The sequence below is a fragment of the Mandrillus leucophaeus genome, unplaced genomic scaffold (genome assembly GCF_000951045.1).
Source record: "Mandrillus leucophaeus isolate KB7577 unplaced genomic scaffold, Mleu.le_1.0 Scaffold1008, whole genome shotgun sequence".
In the NCBI taxonomy this organism is placed as follows: domain Eukaryota; kingdom Metazoa; phylum Chordata; class Mammalia; order Primates; family Cercopithecidae; genus Mandrillus; species Mandrillus leucophaeus.
In genome coordinates this window covers 98,139-104,773 of record NW_012098188.1, presented here as the reverse complement: position 1 = coordinate 104,773, position 6,635 = coordinate 98,139, and positions in this window count along the sequence as shown.

Here is a 6,635-nt window from a genome sequence, read left to right as displayed (position 1 = left end):
CACACACCAGGAGGTGAGCAGTGGGCAAGCGAATGAAGCTTCATCTGTATTTACAACCACTCCCCATCCCTCTAATTACAGCCTGAGCTCCGCCTTGGCTCTATCTCAGCTCACTGCAAGCTCTGCCTCCCGAGTTCATGCCATTCTCCTACCTCAGTCTCCCAAGTAGCTGGGACTATAGGCGCCTGCCACTACGCCAGGCTAATTTTTTGTATTTTTAGTAGAGAGGGAGTTTCACCATATTAGCCAGGATGGTCTTGATCTCCTTACTTCGTGATCTGCCCACCTTGGCCTCCCAAAGTGCTAGGATTACAGGCGTGAGCCACCGCGCCCGGCCTAGACTTTATTTTTAATAATCTAGAGGGAATATATATGTTCTCATTTCCATACCATGTAGATATAATCAAAGCACAACTAATTGAATTGTACAGGTAACTTTTTCTGCTGTAAAGGAATTGAACCATCAGAAATTTCCCAGCATAAAGATTAGCAGCATGGGACCCTGAGCATGGTTCCAGACTCCTGCAGGCTCTAGCAGCATTCACAGAGTCGCAGGCGTGTGCTCGATGTGCTTTGTTCCTATGGGCTGCGGTGATGTGAGTGCAGTCAGAAAGGAATGGGCACCTGGAAATACAACTCTCCGTCCCTCTTTACAATGAATAATCACTCAGAATTTTCACCAAAAAGTAGGCAGTGTTATTCTGATATGAAATATCTCTTCATCTAGTCAGAGCAGTAGGACTTGAATATTAAGAAAGGAGTAGAACTTTAACATTAGTATCATGAAAAACTTAAACTGGGCCGGGCACTGTGACTCACGCCTGTAATCCCAGGACTTTGGTAGGCCAAGGTGGGTGGATCACTTCAGCTCATCAGTTTGAGGCCAACCTGGGCAACATGGTGAAACCTTGTCTCTGCAAAAAATACAAAAATTAGGCGGCCATGGTGGTCCGTGCCTGTAATTGCAGCTAGTTGGGAGACTGAGGTGAGAGGATTGCTTGAGCGCAGGGGGAGGAGGTTCTAGTAAGCTGAGATTGCACCATTGCACTCCTGCCTGGGCAACAGAGCTAGACCTTGTCTGAAAGAAAGAAAGAAAGGAAGAAAGAAAGAAAGAGAGAGAGAGAGAGAAAAGGAAGGAAGGAAGGAAAGAGAGAAGAAAGGAAGAAAGGGAGAGAGGAAGGGAGAGAAAAGGAAGGAAGGAAGGAAAGAGAGAAGAAAGGAAGAAAGGGAGAGAGGAAGGGAGGGGAGGAGGAGGAGGGAAGGAAGGAAGGAAAGAAGGAAGGGAAAAAGAAAGAGAGAGAAAGAAAGAAAAAGAAAGAAAGAAAGAAAGAAGGAGGAGGAGAAGCGGGGGAGGGAGGGAGGGAAGGAAGGAAGGAAGGAAGGAGAAAAACTTAAACTGAAAAAAAAGTTTAGCTTTGTTTTGAGATATTTCAAATTGTCATATGATGATGACACTGTGTCCAGGATAATCCCTTGATTTTCTTAGTTCTCTTTTTGTTAGGAAGAATGATCACCAGCAACATATAATGTACAAAATAAAGTACTTTCCTTTAGTCACTTACACATTTATTTCATTGCAGTTGACATTTAATATATAAGGCTATTTCATTCCTTGGGATCTTGCTCCTGAACCTCCATCTGCCTAGAGCAATTTAACCACATGTTGTCCATTTACTCAAGAGTCATCTCCTCTCTGCTGAGTTCAGGTGCCCTACTCCACCCCCAGTTACAATGGCCCACTGAGTCCTACCATCGACTATGAGAAAGGAAAGTTCATACTTGGTCACACACAGCTATTGGAATATGCACTTGTGTGCATGCCTGCGTGTACCTGTGCAGCCATTAGCTGCTTGGGGACAGGAGTCATGTTGTATTACTTATTCTATTCACAGCACTTAGGACAGTGACCAAACCCATGACAGATAATCAGTGTGAAATTCTAAAATACTGGAACAGTACAATTCGTGTCATATACAAAACTTGACAGTGGAAATCGTCAACATCAACCAGGAAAAGTTCAACTTGACTCAAGACATAAAAGCATGACTGAATATAGGGACAGGAGATGCAAAAGGTTAGTAAAAAGGATGTGCTTGAATTTTGAAAAGGTTATTATTATGGTGAAAATATTTAAAGACATACAAAAGTAAGAAAATAGTGTAATAAACTTTCTATTGCCAGGCTTCAAAAAAGAAATTCACTAATGGCCAATTTTATTCATCTATACCTTTCCTCCTGCTACAGTTTAAATGATTGTGCTCCTTCCAAAACTCATGTTGTAACCTAATCTCAATGGGATGGTATTAGGGGGCTGAGCTTTGGGGAGGTGATCAGCTCATGAGGGTAGAGCCCTCCTGGGTAGGATTAGTGCCCTTACAAAAGGGGCACCAGAGAGCTCCCTTGCCTCTTCCACCACATGAGGACACAGAGAGAAGGTTCTGTCTGTGAAGTAGTAAGCAGATCCTCACCAGCCACTGAATCTGCCGTGCCTTGATTTTGGACTTCCAGCCTCTGGAATTATAAGCAATAATTGTCTGTTGTTCATAAGCCAGCTAGGTGATGGTATTTTTGTTACAACACACCAAGCGGACTGACTCCTTTTTCCCCTTTGGATTATTTTGATACCAGCTGTGGAGCTCACATTATGTTTTCTGTAAATATTTCAGAATTTATCTCTAGAATGTAGGAATGTTTTGTTAAGAGTCACGTGAATGTGTGACTTTGGAGAGCACACTAGGGCTTTTGAGCCTTTATTTGAGAAGGGCACAGCATAACATGGTCAACAGACAGCAAACATGGCTCTTGAAAAGTATACCTTGAGTGGAAAGTTTGATCAGAGGGAAGAAGTATACTATGTTAATTAGCAGAACACGAAGTGCATTGCTTACTGTGTATTCCCTTGAAAGGCTTCTTCCCTTCTGGAGATACCTTTCTTAATGACACCAGACTTAGCTTGCAGGTGTGGTGGCTCATAACTGTAATCCCAGCATTTTGGGAGGCTGAGGCGGGTGGATCACCTGAGGTCAGGAGTTTGAGACCGGTCTGGTCAACATGGTGAAAACCTGTCTCTACTAAAAATACAAAAATTACCTGGACGTGGTGGCACACACCTATAATCCCAGATACTCGGGAGGATGAGTCAGGAGAATTGCTTGAACCCAGGAGGTGGAGGTTGCAGTGAGCCAAGGTCGTCCCACTGCATTCCAGCCTGGGCGACAGAGCAAGACTCCATCTCAAAAAAAAGGAAAGGACTTCTATTTTTCTATTATTTCATCATTTCTGCCTCACTTCAAGAAACAGATATTTAGTAGATGCTTAGTAAAAATACTTCTAGATGACAGACTCACTTAAGTTTACAGTAACATATAACTGCAAAGTATTTTGATTTTCTTACAATACCCATCATGGTGCATTAAGTTTATCACATCAATTTATGATTTAGCTCAAAAGGTTTTATATTTCAGGAATTTTTTGTCCACACACATTCATATATAGATATAAATATATATATGTATGCGTATATATTATACACACACACACACACACACACACACGCACACAGAGAGAGAGAGAGAGATACACAAAGAGATACAAAGAGTCTAGGGACGTTTATTCCAGAAACACTCATGGAAAAGGAAAAATACAAGCCTTGTCAGAGATTAGTATTAAAAAAAGGAAAACATGTTAATATGGAATTTTGTTATGGGAATTTTTAAAACACAAATATTTTCTGTCACGATCTCTGTACAAACAGCCACCAAAAAAGAAAGCAATGAAAGCAAAGTCCAGCTTATATGCAAAATATGGTAAAAACCTCTATACCAGAGGTTCCCAACCCTCAGGCCACAGACTGGCATTGGTATCCATCTGTGGCCTGTTAGGAAACAGCCCACACACCAGGAGGTGAGCAGTGGGCAAGCGAATGAAGCTTCATCTGTATTTACAACCACTCCCCATCCCTCTAATTACAGCCTGAGCTCCGCCTCCTGTCAGATCACTAGCCACATTAGATTCTCATAGGAGCGTGAACCCTATTGTGAACTGCGCATGTGAGGGATCCAGGTTGTGTGCTCCTTATGAGAATCTAATGCCTGATGATCTGTCACTTTCTCCCATCACCCCCAGCTGGGACCGTCTAGTTGCAGGAAAACAAGCTCAGCGCTCCCTCTGATTATACATGATGGTGAGTTGTAGAATTATTTTATTATATATTACAATGGAATAATAATAGAAATAAAGTGCACAATAAATGTAATGTGCTTGAATCATCCCAAAACCACCCCCACACCCCCTTGTCCACAGAAAAATTGTCTTCCACAAAACTAGTCCCTGGTGCCAAGACAGTTGGGGACCACTGCTCTATGCCCCAATAGGCAACATTTTCATTCTTCTGTGCTATGTACATTCTAAGAGCTTGCTCTGTAATCACAGTGGCCTGTGCCTAGATTTTTTTTTTTTCTTTTTGAGTAAGAACTAGTAAGACAATGGCTAATACAGTGGAAGATTGTGATGAATTTTGTGTTTAATAAAGCAACAGATGGTTGAAATTCATTTTAATTCCTTAGCAAGAATGAGTAAAACCCAAGAAATTGTTAGTATTCACCTCTTTAATGGAAAATCATAAAATTAGTCTTCTTCCTTCTGGATTTGGCCTCAATTACAGAGTGTGTTGGATTGGTGATGTAAAAGTTACTAAACACCATGGGATCGTGCAGGGTGCTTAATCAGTTATATTGCAGCCCTATAAAACAGCACTCCTGTGATAGAAATTAAGGCGACAAAATAGCTCAATTAGCTGTCTATGTATGGGTGTAGTAGAATGAAAAGTAGAGGGAGGATTAAGGCCAGACACGACTAGTGGACCTTCTTCAATCAGAAATGGAAGTTTGGAATTCTGGGGGGGCTTGGAGTCAAGCCAATTGTTTATGGTTCATGAGGGGGGATGGGGTGGCATGAAAGAATCCTCAGCTTTTGGAAAATTCTTCAAAACAGTAAAAATTAGTGAATGTGTCTGTAATATTTTACTAAGTCAAAGATGCATTCTTAGACTATGATTTTAAAGTGAAAGTGATCAAAGATGTTGATAGGTCACATATCCTTATTAGAAATAGAGGAGAACAATGCTTTAGGGAGAAAATAATGTGTGCCCAAGGTTATGTTGTTGGTTAATGAAACAAGGACTAGAAATAATTTTTTCCAGATTCTAGTGAACATTCTGTACCACACTCCCTCTTCTTTTTCTTTTTTCTTTTTAAATATAGTGTTACTTTAAAAGGACTAAAGAAACAGTCACCTATTCTCTGTATAATTTACTTTATTGCTTTTCAAACAACCACATCTAAGTAAAATATATGTTTTATAAGAAGAGTGTATTACTTTGAGTATACCAGCACACACTGTGGATCTCCTCACCATGTTGGCATGGCAAATGGTATAATTCATTCAACTCAACATAATTTAATGATGTCTTTAAATGGCTGGCCCTGTTCCTTAGAGTAAGTGTGTTGAGCAGAGTTAAAAACATACATCTCAAATGTTTGGCAGTCCCTCTTTTCTCACAATTGTTGAAGAAATGAAGTATTTACAGATGCACAGTTTTTTCTACTCTCATTTTCTCCCTTATCCATTTCATCCAACAATTGTTCATTCCATGATTTAATTATATTGCCTGAAAGTAGCGACAACTTTGAATAATCATTCACATTCATGTTGAGATGAAAATACCATGTAGGAGTGAATTTCATTAACCACAAATCTCTTTTTTAGTATACACTGCTTTTTCTTTTCTATTTCTGTATTAGACCCATAATTCACATTCTCATTCAAAAGAGAGTAGAGCACCTTGGAAATTTCTGTTGGGAGACATGGCAGGTCGACTTCTATTAATAGATGGTTCCTGTGACTTTCTCTCCCCAGTATTACTTTCAGAATTATGTTACATTTATGTACAAGGCAAAAGGGATTTTGCAGATGTAGTTCAGGTTACTAATCAGTCAACCTTAAAATAGGGAGATTATCAGGCTGGAACTAATCCAACTACATGAGCCATATAAAAGCAACGTTTTCTCCAGCTGGTGTCAGAAGCAGAAGTCAGAAAGATCTGAAGCATGAGAAGCCTTAGATGGGAGGGAGGCCTTCTGACACTAAAGGATGTGGAGGGACCCAAGAGCAGCCTCTGGGAGCTGAGAGTGACCCCAGCCAACAGCCAGAAAGGATTTGAGGGCCTCTGCCGGGCATGGCGGCTCTCACCTGTAATCCCAGCACTTAAGGTGGTCGAAGTGGGCAGATCACTTGAGGTCAGGAGTTTGAGACCAGCCTAGCCAACATGGTGAAACCCCATCTCTATTAAAAATACAAAAAGTAGCCAGGCATGTAGTGCACACCTGTAATCCCAGATACTTAGGAGGCTGAGGCATGAGAATGGCTTGAACCTGGGAGGTGGAGGTTGCAGTGAGCCGAGATTACATCATTGCACTACAGACTGGGTGACAGAGCAAGACGCCATCCCCCACCCCCCAAAAGTTGGGGGGACCAAAACTGGATTCTGCCAGCAATCCCAATGAATTTGAGCAAGATTTTTCCCCAAACCTGCCAGCACCTTAATTTTGGCATTGTGAGATTCTAAGGAGAGAAAT